The sequence below is a fragment of the Mustela erminea genome, chromosome 2 (genome assembly GCF_009829155.1).
Source record: "Mustela erminea isolate mMusErm1 chromosome 2, mMusErm1.Pri, whole genome shotgun sequence".
Lineage (NCBI taxonomy): Eukaryota > Metazoa > Chordata > Mammalia > Carnivora > Mustelidae > Mustela > Mustela erminea.
This window is the reverse complement of record NC_045615.1, coordinates 35659564-35675247: the sequence shown is the minus strand read 5'-3', so window position 1 is coordinate 35675247 and position 15684 is coordinate 35659564.

Sequence of the window (15684 nt, the reverse complement as noted above, 5' to 3'; positions counted from 1 at the left end):
TGTGATGCCACCAACGTTGGCTTTCTTTTTCAATATCCCTTTGGCTATTCGAGGTCTTTTCTGGTTCCATATAAATTTTAGCATTATTTGTTCCATTTCTTTGAAAAAGATGGATGGTACTTTGATAGGAATTGCATTAAATGTGTAGATTGCTTTAGGTAGCATAGACATTTTCACAATATTTATTCTTCCAATCCAGGAGCATGGAACATTTTCCATTTCTTTGTGTCTTCCTCAATTTCTTTCATGAGTACTTTATAGTTTTCTGAGTGTAGATCCTGTGCCTCTTTGGTTAGGTTTATTCCTAGGTATTTTATGGTTTTGGGTGGAATTGAAAATGGGATTGACTCCTTAATTTCTCTTTCTTCTGTCTTGCTGTTGGTGTAGAGAAATGCAACTGATTTCTGTGCATTGATTTTATATCCTGACACTTTACTGAATTCCTGTATAAGTTCTAGCAGTTTTGCAGTGGAGTCTTTTGGGTTTTCCACATATAGTATCATATCATCTGCGAAGAGTGATAATTTGACTTCTTCTTTGCCGATTTGGATGCCTTGAATTTCCTTTTGTTGTCTGATTGCTGAGGCTAGGACCTCTATTACTATGTTGAATAGCAGTGGTGATAATGGACATCCCTGCCGTGTTCCTGACCTTAGCGGAAAAGCTTTCAGTTTTTCTCCATTGAGAATGATATTTGCGGTGGGTTTTTCATAGATGGCTTTGATGATATTGAGGTATGTGCCCTCTATCCCTACACTTTGAAGAGTTTTGATCAGGAAGGGATGCTGTACTTTGTCAAATGCTTTTTCAGCATCTCTTGAGAGTATCATATGGTTCTTGTTCTTTCTTTTATTGATGTGTTGTATCACATTGACTGATTTGTGGATGTTGAACCAACCTTGCAGCCCTGGAATAAATCCCACTTGGTCGTGGTGAATAATCTTTTTAATGTACTGTTGAATCCTATTGGCTAGTATTTTGTTGAGTATTTTCGCATCTGTGTTCATCAAGGATATTGGTCTATAGCTCTCTTTTTTGGTGGGATCCTTGTCTGGTTTTGGGATCAAGGTGATGCTGGCCTCATAAAATGAGTTTGGAAGTTTTCCTTCCATTTCTATTTTTTGGAACAGTTTCAGGAGAATAGGAATTAGTTCTTCTTTAAATGTTTGGTAGAATTCCCCCGGGAAGCCGTCTGGCCCTGGGCTTTTGTTTGTTTGGAGATTTTTAATGACTGTTTCAATCTCCTTACTGGTTATGGGTCTGTTCAGGCTTTCTATTTCTTCCTGGTTCAGTTGTGGTAGTTTATATGTTTCTAGGAATGCATCCATTTCTTCCAGATTGTCAAATTTATTGGCGTAGAGTTGCTCATAGTATGTTCTTATAATAGTTTGTATTTCTTTGGTGTTAGTTGTGATCTCTCCTCTTTCATTCATGATTTTATTTATTTGGGTCCTTTCTCTTTTCTTTTTGATAAGTCGGGCCAGGGGTTTATCAATTTTATTAATTCTTTCAAAGAACCAGCTCCTAGTTTCGTTGATTTGTTCTATTGTTTTTTTGGTTTCTATTTCATTGATTTCTGCTCTGATCTTTATGATTTCTCTTCTCCTGCTGGGCTTAGGGTTTCTTTCTTGTTCTTTCTCCAGCTCCTTTAGGTGTAGGGTTAGGTTGTGTACCTGAGACCTTTCTTGTTTCTTGAGAAAGGCTTGTACCACTATATATTTTCCTCTCAGGACTGCCTTTGTTGTGTCCCACAGATTTTGAACCGTTGTATTTTCATTATCATTTGTTTCCATGATTTTTTTCAATTCTTCTTTAATTTCCCGGTTGACCCATTCATTCTTTAGAAGGATGCTGTTTAGTCTCCATGTATTTGGGTTCTTTCCAAACTTCCTTTTGTGGTTGAGTTCTAGCTGTAGAGCATTGTGGTCTGAAAATATGCAGGGAATGATCCCAATCTTTTGATACCGGTTGAGTCCTGATTTAGGACCGAGGATGTGATCTATTCTGGAGAATGTTCCATGTGCACTAGAGAAGAATGTGTATTCTGTTGCTTTGGGATGAAATATTCTGAATATATCTGTGCTGTCCATCTGGTCCAGTGTGTCGTTTAAGGCCTTTATTTCCTTGCTGATCTTTTGTTTGGATGATCTGTCCATTTCAGTGAGGGGAGTGTTAAAGTCCCTACTATTATTGTATTATTGTTGATGTGTTTCTTTGATTTTGTTATTAATTGGTTTATATAGTTGGCTGCTCCCACGTTGGGGGTATAGATATTTAAAATCGTTAAATCTTCTTGTTGGACAGACCCTTTGAGTATGATATAGTGTCCTTCCTCATCTCTTATTATAGTCTTTGGCTTAAAATCTAATTGATCTGATATAAGGATTGCCACTCCTGCTTTCTTCTGATGTCCATTAGCATGGTAAATTCTTTTCCACCCCCTCACTTTAAATCTGGAGGTGTCTTCGGGCTTAAAATGAGTTTCTTGGAGGCAACATATAGATGGGTTTTGTTTTTTTATCCATTCTGATACCCTGTGTCTTTTGACAGGGGCATTTAGCCCATTAACATTCAGGGTAACTATTGAGAGATATGAATTTAGTGCCATTGTATTGCCTGTAAGGTGACTGTTACTGTATATGGTCTCTGTTCCTTTCTGATCTACCACTTGTAGGCTCTCTCTTTGCTTAGAGGACCCCTTTCAATATTTCCTGTAGAGCTGGTTTGGTATTTGCAAATTCTTTCAGTTTTTGTTTGTCCTGGAAGATTTTAATCTCTCCTTCTATTTTCAATGATAGCCTAGCTGGATATAGTATTCTTGGCTGCATGTTTTTCTCGTTTAGTGCTCTGAAAATATCATGCCAGCTCTTTCTGGCCTGCCAGGTCTCTGTGGATAAGTCAGCTGCCAATCTAATATTTTTACCATTGTATGTTACAGACTTCTTTTCCCGGGCTGCTTTCAGGATTTTCTCTTTGTCACTGAGACTTGTAAATTTTACTATTAGGTGACGGGGTGTGGGCCTATTCTTATTGATTTGAAGGGGCGTTCTCTGAACCTCCTGAATTTTGATGCTCGTTTCCTTTGCCATATTGGAGAAATTCTCCCCAATAATTCTCTCCAGTATACCTTCTGCTCCCCTCTCTCTTTCTTCTTCTTCTGGAATCCCAATTATTCTAATGTTGTTTCGTCTTATGGTGTCACTTATCTCTCGAATTCTCCCCTCGTGGTCCAGTAGCTGTTTGTCCCTCTTTTGCTCAGCTTCTTTATTCTCTGTCATTTGGTCTTCTATATCACTAATTCTTTCTTCTGCCTCATTTATCCTAGCAGTGAGAGCATCCATTTTTGATTGCACCTCATTAATAGCTTTTTTGATTTCAACTTGGTTAGATTTTAGTTCTTTTATTTCTCCAGAAAGGGCTTTTATATCTCTTGAGAGGGTTTCTCTAATATCTTCCATGCCTTTTTCGAGCCCGGCTAGAACCTTGAGAATTGTCATTCTGAACTCTAGATCTGACATATTACCAATGTCTGTATTGATTAGGTCCCTAGCCTTCGGTACTGCCTCTTGTTCTTTTTTTTGTGTTGAATTTTTCCGTCTTGTCATTTTGTCCAGATAAGAGTATATGAAGGGGCAAGTAAAATACTAAAAGGGTGGCAACAACCCCAGGAAAAAATGCTTTAACCAAATTTGAAGAGATCCAAAATCGTGACGGGGGAGAAAGGGGATAAAAAGTGGTTCAAAAAGGAAGAAAGAAAAAAAAAAGAAAAAAGAAAAAAAAAAAAGGAAAAGAAAAGAATTTAAAAAAAAAAAAGAAATGGGGCGCCTGGGTGGCTCAGTGGGTTAAAGCCTCTGCCTTAGGCTCAGGTCATGATCCCAGGCTCCTGGGATCGAGCCCCACATCGGGCTCTCGGCTCCGCAGAGAGCCTGCTTCCTCCTCTCTCTTCCTGCCTGCCTCTCTTGCCTACTTTTAATCTCTGTCTGTCAAATAAATAAATAAAATCTTTAAAAAAAAAAAAAAAAAGAAAACACCTAAGAAAAATATAAAAAAGTAAAAATATATATATTAGATAAACTAGTAAAAAATCGTTAAAAAAGAAAAAGGTAACAGTTAAAAAAAAAATTTTACCCGAAGGCGAGAAAAAAAAAAAAGAAATGAAAAAAAAAAATTAAATTAACTGCAAGACTAAAAAAAAATCACAGGGAAAAAGCCATGAGTTCCGTGCTTGGCTTTCTCCTCCTCTGGAATTCTGCTGCTCTCCTTGGTATTGAAACCGCACTCCTTGGTAGGTGAACTTGGTGTCGGCTGGATTTCTTGTTGATCTTCTGGGGGAGGGGCCTGTTGTAGTGATTCTCAAGTGTCTTTGCCCCAGGCGGAATGACACCGCCCTTACCCGGGGCCGGGGTGAGTAATCCGCTCGGGATTGCTTTCAGGAGCTTTTGTTCCCTGAGCGCTTTCCGTAGAGTTCCGGAGGACGGGAATACAAATGGTGGCCTCCTGGTCTCCGGCCCGGAGATGCCGAGAGCCCAGGGCCCCACTCCTCAGTGCGCCCTCAGAGAACAGCGCCAGTTACTCCCGACTGCCTGACCTCTGGCCGCGCTCCGAGCTCACCGAGCCTGCGACCAGTTCAAGGTAACACCGAGCTGTGAGCTTACTGTCGGCTCTGTCTCTGTAGCCGGCTTTCCCGTTCCAATACCCGCAAGGTCTGCGACACTCAGACACCCCCGATCCTTCTGTGACCCTGCGGGACCTGAGGCCACGCTGAGCCCGTGTGGGCTTCGCCCGGTATAGTTTCTTGAGCGATGTCCCTCAGCGGAACAGACTTTTAAAAGTCCTGATTTTGTGCGCCATTGCTCAGCCGCTTGCCGGGAGCCGGCCCCTCCCCCCGGGGTCTATCTTCCCGTCGCTTTGGATTCACTTCTCCGCCAGTCCTACCTTTCAGAAAGTGGTTGTTTTTCTGTTTCCAGAATTTCTGTTCTTCTTCTCTTCGATCTGCCGATGGATTTTCAGGTGTTTGCAATCTTTAGATAAGCTATCTAGCTGATCTCCGGCTAGCTGAAGCAGTCTCAGCCTGCTACTTCTCCGCCATCTTGACTCCTCCCCGACCCTATTGTAGTTTTAACTGAGTTTGATGTTCTGTTAAGTCCAAATAGTCAGAAAACCATGTAATCTAAAAAGTTGTTATTCAATACATAGCTTAGTTTAAGGGTAAATGCTCAAGGAATACCTAGCCATATTTCTTTGACTTTAGCTTTCTTATCATAATTAAGTTTAAGTTTAAAGATATCTTATTCAATGTTTTCTAAGTCTGAATTTTAATATAGTGTAATTGCTCTTAATTGCACTATTATATCTAGGTGAACAGAGATGATCTTCGGAAAGCCCAAATTATAATTGGTAGAATACAACTATATATTTTTTTCTAGTTATTCTAAATGTGAACAATTAGAATAAGAATATATGTGTATGCTCCACAAATAAGTGAAACCATATGATAATTGACACTCTCTGCTTGACTTATTTCACTCAGCATAATCTCTTCCAGTCCCGTCCATGTTGCTACAAAAGTTGGGTATTCATCCTTTCTGATGGAGGCCTAATACTCCATAGTGTATATGGACCACATCTTCCTTATCCATTCATCTGTTGAAGGGCATCTTGGCTCTTTCCACAGTTTGGCGACCATGGCCATTGCTGCTATAAACATTGGGGTACAGATGGCCCTTCTTTTCACGACATCTGTATCTTTGGGGTAAATACCCAGGATTGCAATGGCAGGGTCATAGTGAAGTTCTATTTTTAATTTCTTGAGGAGTCTCCACACTGTTCTCCAAAGAGGCTGCACCAACTTGCATTCCCACCAACAGTGTAAGAGGGTTCCCCTTTCTCCACATCCTCTCCAACACATGTTGTTTCCTGTTTTGTTAATTTTGGCCATTCTAACTGGTGTAAGGTGATATCTCAATGTGGTTTTAATTTGAATCTCCCTGAGGGCTAGTGATGATGAACATTTTTTCATGTATCTGATAGCCATTTGTATTCTTGATTGGAGAAGTGTCTGTTCATATCTTCTGCCCGTTTTCTGATATGTTTGCCTCTTTCGTGTGTGTTGAGTTTGAGGAGTTCATTATAGATCCTGGATATCAACCTTTTGTCTGTACTGTCATTTGCAAATATCTTCTCCCATTCCGTGGGTTGCCTCCTTGTTTTTTTGACTGTTTTCCTTGCTGTGCATAAGCTTTTGATTTTGATGAAGTCCCAAAAGTTTATTTTCGCTTTAGTTTCCTTTGCCTTTGGAGACATGTCTTGAAAGAAGTTGCTGTGGCTGATATCGAAGAGATTGCTGCCTATGTTCTCCTCTAGGATTTTGATGGATTCCTGTCTCACGTTGAGGTCTTTTATCCATTTTGAGTTGACAAGGGGTGTTAGAGAGGAGAAGGGAGTTGGGGTAAATTGGAAGGGGAGATGAATCATAAGAGACTATGGACTCTGAAAAACAATCTGAGGGGTTTGAAGTGGCGGGGGATTGCGAGGTTGGGGTACCAGGTCGTGGGTATTATAGAGGGCACAGATTGCATGGAGCACTGGGTGTGGTGAAAAAATAATGAATACTGTTTTTCTGAAAATAAATAAGTTGAAAAAATTAAAAAAAAGAATATATGTGGTATAAGAATAAGAATAAGAATAATGCGGTATATGTTCTGTAATGTGAATTCAAACACTCAGGTGCTGTGATAGGCTTTAAAACGGTCCTGTAAAAATTTTAGTTCCTAATCCTTAGATTTGTAATTGTTACCTAATATGGCAAAGATATTGCAGATGTGATTAAGTTAGATCTTAAGATGGCAAAATTCTCTTGGATTATTTGTGCTCTAAATGCCATCAGAAATGTCTTCTTAAAAGAGAGGCAGAGGGAAATTTGACACAGAATAGGAAGAGGCGATAAGAACACGGAAACAGAGATTGGAGTGAAGGAGCCACAAGTCAAGGACTGCCAGCAGCCAGCAGAATTTGGAAGAGGCAAGAATAATAATGTTCCCTAAAGCCTCTGGAGGGAGCATAGCTCTGCTCACATGTTGATTTATCCTGAAAGAATAAATTTCTGTTGTTTATAAGTTAGGAAACTCATATTAGTTTGCTAGAGTAGTGACAAAAAATCAGTACAGATTCTTTCATTTTGCATTTGATTCAACATTTGGTTTCCCAAAGAAATATCAGTATACTGGTAGTGGTGTGAACCTCAACAGGAACTCTAATTTTCAAGAACTGCAGAAGGAGAATGACAGCAAAGGTGTATAAAGATTGTTCATACCAGTACTTATATCTCCATAGGATTCATTCTTAGTAAGGTTTTACATATATTTTTGATTCGCTACATTTTTACATATGTTTTGATATGTTTTGTTTTGATTTACATTTTACATATGTTTTGATTCACTATATTTTTCTAACTGTATCCCAACCTGTTTGCCCCCTAACATTTCTATTAACTTTGTGAACTCCCCAAATTATTTAATTAAAATTTCTATTGTTTCATTAGCCACTATCAATTTTTGTTGACAGGAAGAGAGACCTACTCACCTCATGGTCACCCAAGACAAGCCACTTTTGTAAGTTGCTTATTAAACCTGTCACCAATGTAGACTGTCCTGCCTCTTTCTTTGGTCTCTTCTTGCTCTTGTCATAAGATTATAACTGAGAAGTTTTCAAGGAGTCTGCAAACTAATAGTGGGAGAAGTAAAGAAAATACAACATTCCAGAACTATGAGGCTGATGCAAAACAAAGAACAGGTGAAGAACAAGAAATTTTTTAGGCTGGTGAAGTTGTCCTATGGGATACGTTATGGTGAATGCATGACACAGCATTTACAAAACAGATGGAAATTTATTAGTTAAAGAGTGATCCCTAAGGCTCCCAATTTTAAAAACCCTTTAGAAAGTTGAGGGATTCAGGGTTGAAAACAAACTGTGACAACTGAATCTAACTTAATTACAATGTATGAAATATCCTCACTAAAGGGTGTGGAGGGAACATGTGTGGACTTAAGTACCTTTGACTATGATCATAAAACTAAAGCAGGTGATCATAAAACTAAAGCAGAAGAATTATCTTGAGCATTATACTCTTGTTGATAATTTCCCCCCCATGAAGTTAGAAGTTAATAATTTTTTTAAGATTTTATTTATTTGACAGACAGAGATCACAAGTAGGCAGAGAGGCAGGCAGAGAGACACAGAGAGAGGGAGGAAAGCAGGCTTCCTGCTGAGCAGAGAGCCCAATGCGGGGCTCAGTCTCAGAACCCTGGGATCATGACCTGAGCTGCAGGCAGAGGCTTTAACCCACTGAGCCACCCAGACACCCCCAGATTAATAATTCTTAAACAATTATGCTTGAACAATTAAAGTTCTGTTGTTTGAATATACTCAAACAATTAAGTTATCAATGGAGGAGATTGAGGGGACAGATTTTTCACTCTTGGAATAGAAGTTTATATATATGAACAGATGAAACTGGTAGGATATTTCCATTTTAATGCATTAGAGAAAGAGATGTCAGTATAAACTCACATTTACCTTAATATATACAGAAAGGGATGCACATAGATATATTTATAGGCATGTGTGCATATACTTGGTGGTATGCAGATGTGTATTTCCTTCTATTCCCAGCTTAGAGGATTTAGAAGACATGTCATCCCAGTAGGAATGAAGATACCCAGTACCCAGATCTTGGTTTCTAAAACAATTCTTCAATATAAGCAACCAGGACTTGTTGGAGAAATAGCTCGTTCTAGGAGTGAAGAGGAGGATGTGCAGGATGACCCTGGAGTATCTTGTAGTGCCAGAAAGTAAATAAATGCTAATTGAAAACATGATGATCAGAGTATATTAAAGGGACACAGGAAATAAATGAAAAAGGTTTCAGTGGTGAAAGCTGGAATAATTTGAGTATAAAAATAAATAAAGTAGTATTAAATTATAGTCCAACCTATCAAATAAGTACCTATGATTCCATGCTGATATAAATGAGTGATTGAAAAAAATGAGCAAATAGTTGATGATAAAGAAATCTCTCATTTAGGGGAAGTCTAAATAATTTATGTAGATTCTATGCATTCAAGGAGGGAGGACTTAAATCCCTGCTCTGTGTGGCCTGTGTATAGTGACTGCCTTCCAAAGAGGAAAATGTGAAGTGGAGCATGATAATAAATTTTCAGTGGAGAAATCTAGCAACACTATCTCATCACAGTTAACATCAATAGTGATAAGTTAAGTTGATGGTGTGTATTTTTGATATGATATGATGAGAATTGCACTTTGCCTCTGTGATCTTCCTCCCCCAAATCCATAACTCTTACTCTAATCATAAAAAAATCAGACAAATTCCAATAGAGGGGCATCCAACAAAATACCTGGCCAGTAGTCCTCAAAACAGTAAATATCATCAATAAAACAGAAAGTCTAGGTAACTGTCACAGCCAAGAGAGTCCTCAGGAAACATGACAGTTAAATGTAATATCATATTCTGGTCAGGATCTTAGAATAGAAAAATTACATTACATAAAAAATGAAGAATTCTGAATAAACTATGGATTTTAGTCACTGATAATCTATCAACATTAGTTCATTAATTGTGATAAGTGTACCATTCTAATGTAAGATGCTAATAAAAGGGGAAACTGGTTGCAAGGTATATGAAAGCTCTTATTACTGTTTTTAAGATTTTTCTGTAACACTAAAACGGTTCTTAAATGGAAATTTTACTTAAAATTAAAACTAAGTATATAGTTTTAAGTATATAGAAAAAAATACAATGATTCCAGGACAACAAATGTATTTTTTTTTTCCCATGGAGGTTATTTTAGAAAAACAAAAAATGATTAAAGCGTCGAGGATTTGAATAGGAAGAATAAACAAACACTGAAAACTGAAAGATACAGGTGAAATACTTATTTCATTTGAAATAAGAGAAAATCATTATATATGGGTGAATCCCTGATACTTCTGTTGACATGAGTTGGTACAGCAGAAGGAAACACATTATTTTATACTTTATATAATTTGAAATAAGAGAAAATCATTATATATGGGTGAATCCCTGATACTTCTGTTGACATGAGTTGGTACAGCAGAAGGAAACACATTATTTTATACTTTATATCATTTGTTCTAATTGTTCTTTCCAGTAAATTGTGAGTGGCACCTGTAGGTAAACAGAGGGTTCTCAGAGCAGGCTTTCTATTTCAATCACCTCTATTTGTAAGTAGAAGAATTTAATAATTATGAGAATCACCTAGAACTTTAATCTTTAGACTGTAAACAGAAAATTAAAGTACATCCTCACCTACCACTCTTAAAAAGCTATTCAGAAAAACAAAGTACTTGGTATGTGTGAAAATTGTGGTTCATAAAATGAATCTGAATATTATTGGCAAAATAGCTACTCAAAGCACTTTAAAGTTCTCTAAAAAGGGCTAAAACCTGTGAACAAAGTTTCCAAAAAGACAGAGTATCTAGGGTAAGGGAGGGAAAAATGAAACAAGATGAAACCAGAGAGGGAGATGAACGATAAGAAACTCTTGATCTCAGGAAACTAAGGGTTGCTGGAGTGGATGTGGGTGGGAGGGATGGGGCGGCTGAGTGATGGCTATTGGGGAGGGTATGTGCTATGGTGAGTGCTGTCAATTGTGTAAGACTGATGAATCTCAGACCTGTACCCCTGAAACAAATAATACATTATGTATTAATAAAAATAAATTAATTGTAAAAATTAGTCATTTTTGATGAAATAAGTATGAATTAAAATAATCTATCTTTTATAACTCATAATGTTAATAAATATTTCAGAACTAGGCAAATAAGTAAAAACTATATAAAGAAAAGTGCATATTCATGTGTTGATTCTGCTAATATAAATTGCCAGAAGCTTTTTGGAAATTAATTTTACAATTCATTGTCAGGATCTTAATATCTTTTCTTAGTCAGAGACTAGACAATAAAACAGGAATTGTATTAGTTATATAAAATAACAGATTTATAAGAGGAAATTGTTTACAGAAGCAAGAAGTCTAAAAAGTAAAAGCAATAAACAATCAGTCAGAGAACATGAGTGTTGGAGGCATTATCATCCTAAGGACAAGGAAAAAAAAAAAAAAGAACTTGGGTTTCCAGGAATCAGGAGATTGAACAAGGCATTCTTTGCAATTATAATTCAGATATTTGATGAATGGGTCACCTAAATATCCTGGTATCTCAGAACTTGAGAAGAGTACTATAAAATGCTCTTGCTCAGATGTCTCAGGAAGGGGTATTTCATTTATTTATTTATTTATTTGGTTGCTTGGTTGGTTTTTGAATTTTATTTAATTTATTCAGTTTCCCAGGATTCATTGTTTATACACCACACCCAGTGCCCCGTGTAATACGTGCCTTCCTTTCTACCTACCACCAGCCTCATTCATCCTACAACCCACCTCCCTTCCAATACCCTAAGTTTTGTTAATCAGAGTCCACAGTCTCTCATGGTTTGTCTTCTCCTACAATTTCCCCCAATTCACTTTTCCTTTCCATCTCCTAATGTTCTCCATATTATCCTTATGCTCCTCAAGTAAGTGAAACCATATGAAAATTGACTTTCTCTGCTTGACTTATTTCACTCAGCATAATCTTCTCCAGTCCTGTCCATGTTGATATAAAAGTTGGGTATTCACCCTTTCTCATGGAGGTGTTATATTCCATTGTATATTTGAGCAATGTCTTCTTTATCCATTCATCTGTTGAAGGACATCTTGACTCTTTGCACAGTGTGGCGATTGTGGTCATTGATGCTATGAACATTGGGGTACAGGTGGCCCTTCTCTTCACTACATCTGTATCTTCAGGATAAATACCCAGTAGTTCAATTGCAGGGTCAAAGGGTATCTCTATTTTTAATTTTTTGAGGAATCTCCACACTGTTTTCCAAAGAGGATGCACCAATTTGCATCCCCACCAACAGTGCAAGAGGGTTCCCCTTTCTCCACATCCTCTCTAGCATTTGTTGTCTACTGTCTTGTTGATTTTGACCATTCTAACTGGTATAAGGTCTCCATGTGGTTTTGATTTGAATTCCCTGATGGCTAACGGTGATGACAGTTTTTCATGTGTCTGTTAGCCATTTGTATGTCTTCTTCGGAGAACTGTCTGTTCATGTCTACTGCCCATTTTTTTATGTGATTATCTGTTTTTTGGGGGGTTGAGTTTGGAGGAGTTCTTTATAGATCCTGGATATCAGCCCTTTGTCAGTATGTCATTTGTGAGTATCTTCTCTCATTCCATGAGTTGCCTCTTTGTTTTGTTGACTGTTTCATTTGTTGTGCAGAAGCTTTTGATCTTAATGAAGTCCCAAATGTTCATTTACACTTTTGTTTTTTTTCCCTTTGGAGACATGTCTTGAAAGAAGCTGCTGTGGCCAATGTTGAAGAAGCTACTGCCTATGTTCTCCTCTAGGATTTTGATAGATTCCTGCCTCACATTGAGGTCTTTCATCTATTCATCTATTGCAAGTCTGTCTTTGTGTATAGTGTAAGAGAATCGTCGAGTTTCATTCTTCTAGACATAGCTGCCCAAATTTCCCAGCACTTTTATCTATCTATCTATCTATCTATTTATTTATTTAAATTGATTTATTTATTTTCAGAAAAACAGTATTCATTATTTTTTCACCACACCCAGTGCTCCATGCAATCCATGCCCTCTATATTACCCACCACCTGGTACCCCAACCTCCCACCCCACCCCCGCCACTTCAAACCCCTCAGATTGTTTTTCAGAGTCCATAGTCTCTCATGATTCACCTCCCATTCCAATTTACCCCAACTCCCTTCTCCTTTCTAACACCCCTTGTCCTCCATGATATTTGTTATGCTCCACAAATAAGTGAAACCATATGATAATTGACTCTCTTTGCTTGACTTATTTCACTCAGCATAATCTCTTCCAGTCCCGTCCATGTTGCTACAAAAGTTGGGTATTCATCCTTTCTGATGGAGGCATAATACTCTATAGTGTATATGGACCACATCTTCCTTATCCATTCATCCGTTGAAGGGCATCTTTGTTCTTTCCATAGTTTGGCGACCATGGCCATTGCTGCTATATTCATTGGGATACAGATGGCCCTTCTTTTCAAGAAATCTGTATCTTTGGAGTAAATACCCAGGAGTGCAATTGCAGGGTCATAGGGAATTTCTATTTTTAATTTCTTGAGGAATCTCCACACTGTTCTCCAAAGAGACTGCACCAACTTATATTCCCCCAACAGTGTAAGAGGGTTCCCCTTTCTCCACATCCTCTCCAACACATGTTGTTTCCAGTTTTGTTAATTTTGGCCATTCTAACTGGTGTAAGGTGATATCTCAATGTGGTTTTAATTTGAATCTCCCTGATGGCTAGTGATGATGAACATTTTTTCATGTGTCTGATAGCCATTTGTATGTCTTCATTGGAGAAGTGTCTGTTCATATCTTCTGCCCATTTTATTTATTTATTTTTTTGTGAAGACTGTCTTTTTCCACTGGCTATTTTTTCCTGCTTTGTTGAAGATTATTTGACCATAGGGTTGAGGATCCATATCTGCACTCTCTACTCTGTTCCATTGGTCTATGTGTCTGTTTCTGTGCCAATACCATGCTATCTTCGTGATCTACTACAACTTTGTAGTAAAGCTTGAGATCAGGTAACATTATGCCTTCAGCTTTGTTTTTCTTTTTCAACATTTACTTAGTGATCCAGGGTCTTTTCTGGTTCCATACAAATTTTAGAGTTGTTTGTTCCAACACTTTGAAAAATGTTTGTGGAATTTTGATTGGGTTGGCCTTGAAAGTATAGATTGCTCTGGGCAGTATAGACATTTTAACAATGTTTATTCCAATCCATGATCATGGAATGCTTTTCCATCTTTTTTTTTTTTTGTCTTCTTCAATTTTTTTTTTCCCATGAGTATTCTGTAGTTCCTTGAGTACAGATCCTTTACCTCTTTGGTTAGGTTTATTCCAGGGTATATTATAGCTCTTGGTGCTATAATAAATTAAATATATTCTCTCATCTCCCTTTCTATATTTTCATTGTTAGTGTATAAGAAAGTAACTGATTTCTATGCATTGATTTTGTACCCTGCTACATTAGTGAATTGCTATTATGAGTTCTAGTAGTTTGGAGTGGAGTCTTTTGGGTTTTCTATATAAAGTATCATGTCATCTGTGAAGAGAGAGAGTTTGACTTCTTCTTTGTTAATTTAAATACCATTTATTTATCTTTGTTTTCTGATTGCAGTTGCTAGGACTTCTAATACTATGCTGAACAACAGTGGTGAGAGTGGACATCCTGTCATGTTCCTGATCTTAAAGGGAAGGCTGTCAGCTTTTCCTCACTGAGAATTATATTTGCTGTGAGTTTTTCGTAGATAGATTTTATGACGTTGAGGAATGTTCCCTCTATTCCTATACTTGGAAGAGTTTTAATCAGGAACAGATGTCATATTTTGTCAAATGCTTTTTCTCCATCAATTGAGAGGATCATGTGGTTCTTCTCTCTTCTCTTATTTATTTGTTCTCTCATATTGATTTGCCAATGTTAAATTAACCTTGCATCCCAGTGATAAATCCCCACTGGTCATAGTGGATAATCTTTTTAATGTACTGTTGGATCCTATTAGTTAGAATCTTGTTGAGAATCTTGGCATCCATATTCATCAGGGATATTGCTCTGAAATTCTCCTTTTTGATGGTGCCTTTGCCTGGCTTGGGGATTGGGGTAATGTTGGCTTCATAGAAAGAGTCTGGAAGTTTCCCTTCTGTTTCTATTTTTTTAAAAAACAGCTTCAGAAAAATAGGTATTTTTTCTTCTTTGAATGTCTGGTAGAATTTCCCAGGGAATCCATCAGGTCCTAGAGTATTGTTTTTTGAGATGTTTTTGATCACTGCTTCAATCTCGTTACTAGATATTGGTCTATTCAGGTTGTATATTTAGGAAGGGGTATTTCTAAAGGGTCTCAATGGAGCTGCTTTAGGGATTGCCAGAAAAATCTGGCTCAACCTGCTGGTGCTGAGGTGAACTTCCAATTGAGCTAGGTAATGCTGGCAAGATAAAGGCAAAGCTGTCATTTTCCTGTCTTCCTATCTTCCATTATCCCTCTAGTGTCTCCTATTGGAAAAATGCAGAGGTTTAAACTGACAGAGATACATGAGTAACACAGTTTGCTGAGTTCCAGCTTTTACATCACAGAGTACAAGAGGTAGACTTGGAGTTGATAGAACATAATTGTAGATAAATTCATATCTAAAAGTTTATTATTAATGGTTTATAAACAGAGATGTAAAATACACCTTTGTTCCTTATAATGGAAACAACACAAATGTTAATCTTCTATAATATTCATACATAAAACATAACATAAAAACACAAGAATAACATAAAACTATGTCTCCATACATTCAGGATTTTTTCATAGTTCTCTGCAATTTCTTTCATGCCATGGTCATTTCTTCCATAGAGCTTCCAGAGTCGATCATTTTGAAAAGTCAAATATGACTGGAGGACAGAATACCTGAGAGATAAACGAGCACAAACAGACCTAGCAGTCAAGATTTACTTATTCTTAGTTTTAACACTTGAATATGAGACAGATATGTATAAAAACACGAA